This window comes from Schistosoma mansoni (genome assembly GCF_000237925.1).
Source record: "Schistosoma mansoni, WGS project CABG00000000 data, supercontig 0041, strain Puerto Rico, whole genome shotgun sequence".
Lineage (NCBI taxonomy): Eukaryota > Metazoa > Platyhelminthes > Trematoda > Strigeidida > Schistosomatidae > Schistosoma > Schistosoma mansoni.
Window position 1 is genome coordinate 326,736 of NW_017386027.1, and position 3,538 is coordinate 330,273.

The following is a 3,538-nucleotide window of genomic DNA, read 5'->3' on the forward strand; positions in this document are numbered from 1 at the left end:
ATTGAAAACAAACATGTAAAAGTAAATTAGTCAAACTTCCATGAAACGTCATTTTTGGGGCTGGTTTATGAATTTCACCCGAAATCTTCTCAACTTTTTATAGGAAACGGATAAAGACAAGTTATCTTTTAACATTTGCTTGTTTGAGGACTTTCCGTAAAGATTTTTTTGTATACATCATAGTAAATTTCATTGGGAATCCATTTTGATGTGAACCGCGAAACAAGAAGCCTTAACAAATTACGGAAGCTATTTTTCGGGGGGACGTTATTTCATTTCATTCAAATCTTGCATAATAGTAACATTTACTTTTGCCTCTAGTCTATTCTACAAATCATGAGCTTTCGTTTAATGTATAATTCACTGCCATAGCATTTTCTGTTCTAAAGCTATTGTCATTTAGACGTAATCTTTTGTACCCTATTTTCTACTCTAATCCCCCAGTTTTGGACATAATTGTATTTTCCTAATTATTGTACATTGTTGTCAGCTTATTCATCTATTTATTCATGTAACTTTTCACCTTAATCTGAATTGGGAATTCGAGTGCTAGGTCGGGATTGGTTGGAATAGTTTTCGTCTCTCTACCTGCACTTCGAACTCTCGCATACTAGCCTCAAGGTTAAGCCAGTCAGCCTATCGAGTCAAGGTCTTAATCTACATTAGACAAATCATAGTCGGCACTAAAGTGGGTAGACAGATTCAAGGACGTAACACATTTTTTCTATGATATTTCAATCAATGCTATTTCCTATAGTATTTTGTCGGTTGAGCACACTTCTTCTAGCCCTCATGAATGCGGTTTTGACTAAACAGCATTCCTAACTAACAAGACAAATCAATCATCATCCAAGTATGTTTCTTTAGTGAATATAACCATTTCGGCTGTTTCATGATTCATTCATCTTATTACTAGTTTTAGACATTCCGACCTCAATTTCATGTTAACATGTGGTTTGTTAAACGGATAAAGCAAATATGAAGCATGTATCTAACTATAACAAACAATCAATACATCAATAACATACCTTCGACAGAATGTGGCATCTTCAATTTAGTACATATAAGTCTCGTTTGTTCAAGATTATCCAATAAATACAGCCGATATAGACCAAATCGGTGATCTCATAGACACTCTATCAATTTGTCTGTCTGATCAATGAATTTGTATTGGATCTCTTATATGTATAGTAGTTATAGATATCTCACTTCATTTTGGAGCAAAGGAAGTAATTCGAAATACTGACGTACTACATTTACAATATCTTCATTACCATTGATATTGAATGAATATGAAGAGTGATGTAGTGAGGTTTGTAGACATTGTCGCGACAAACACGTGGTTGTAAGTCTCAAGGAATCCGACGTCCGTTCTACAAAGGCATTATTAGAAGTAGAAGTAGTAGGTGTGAGCTGCCGCTTTTTAGGACTTGATCACAATAACTTGGCTAAACATAAGACCAAATTATGATATGATGAAGCTACCATTTGATATTAACTATCATAAGAGAGTATTAGATCATACAACTTTAGAGATATTATACAATAAATGGCGACCATAAACCTTCTTATCTTATTTCAATCTAAGTTAAACAATCATCAATCAAATAGTTAAACAGTTCTTTAAGATGTTAGTCCATTCTTAATTCAGCTGGAATCTTGATTGGTCATTCAGATGTCAGAAAAGTCTTCAGGTATCACATTTCATGTGGGAATTTCAAAAGATTCATGCATTCATGTCTTTACAGTTCTTGGATGATCATCAAGTATTTCATTCAACATATAAAGAAACGATTTCAAAGTTAAAATCAAAACTTGATGAATGACTTAACTATCAGCTGTATATTTCTTTACCAGTAGTGGAAAGTTTGATCAATCGAAGCAATTCGAAAATTGAACAAGGAAAATTTTATATTTGTTGACATAGTGTTTCACTTCTGGAAAAACAACGTCAATATCGATTCTGATGACTTAATAATCCAAGGAGGAAGTCATTTTTTCCAGCAATGTCATCCATTCCAAAGCTTTTCATCTGCTGAAAATAACCCTATATCCTTTTGAAGTAAATAATGATCATAGTATGTTAAATGTTTGATCATAATATCACTGACGTAAATTCAGTCTGTTAGTTGCTGATACGAAATCTTGAAATGTGATTCTGTAAACCATGTTCTTATTTGTTTATTCAAATTTATCAAGCGACCAGGATCTATAATAGTGTAGGGGATAATGTAACGTCGTCATGTGCTATGTTAAGCCCATAATACAGCTTATTCTAGCTTCCGGACAAACCAATACTTGAATCATATTTCGATCTTGTTAATTATTGGCTTATCAATCTTGACTGTTTTTATATATTACCGTATGTGTGTACACTACTTAACATATTCATCGCATGTCTGTAACTTGTATCAATCCTACTATAAACATTGATTAACGTCTAATTAATTAAATAGATTTGACTGACACGCCTTCTCCACTGCTCATCATTTTGCTTCTCTCTCTTCATCCCATTACACAAGCGAATGGCTATTAGGACTCAGTAGCTCAAATGGATAACTCAAAGGCGTTTGAGGCGAAAGGTACTAGGTTCGAGTCCAAGAGTGAAAATCAACTCTGAAATACAAGCCCATCCAGCTGGCGAGTCCCAAATTGGACGGAACGCGCGTCCTTGATTCCATTGCTAGCCATTATCCATCTTTGCTTATAAATGATAGTATAAACAGTTCAAATTCGAAAACATTACTGTGAACGTATTGTTTGTAAACTTCTTTATAACTGTACTTATTTGTAGAAGTACTGAAGGAAATAATTCTTCCTGCTTAAAAACTAATATGTGAACTACTTCCCGCTTCATGGACAAATGGTGGAGTGTTTCTTCGTTCGACTGTTAATCTGAAAAACCGAGTCTCTGTTAATTTATTATCGTCACAAAGATTCAATTGACCCTATTCAAAAGTTTTACTGAGAAATTTGGCGAGACTATAATTTATGGACGAGCCAATCAGAAGCGTCTGAGCGATATCAAGGTCACGACGCCAATTTCAGTACGACCAGTTCACAGAGGATTTCAAAGAAGACTTGACAATTCAGCGCCTACAATAAATGGGGCCACTAAAAAGTTCCTTTATATGTAATTGCGGTAATCAAATGACCTGTAGACCTTGTGCATACTACCGTGATGTTGTCTTTCGATATAATATATGTTATAGGAAAACGTCTGCTAGAATAGTTACCTTTTTCGCTCGATCCAGATTGAGACTAAAGCAAATTACAATAATTGCTGCGAACTGTATGATAAATGCACAAGATAACATTGACTGCAATATTCGCAGATGTTACTGAGGCTTCGGCTGTTCAATGGTATGAGTATTGTAGAGATTGTAGCTGTAAATAATTCCCCAAAATCAATAGCTCATTAAGTGTTCGACATTGGATGCTGACCACGTTGTTTAAGTGGACTTGTTTAGCTGAAGGCTTTCGGTCATGCATCCGTACCAGATCACGTTTCAACTCGGCGTGGGACACAGCTCCTACG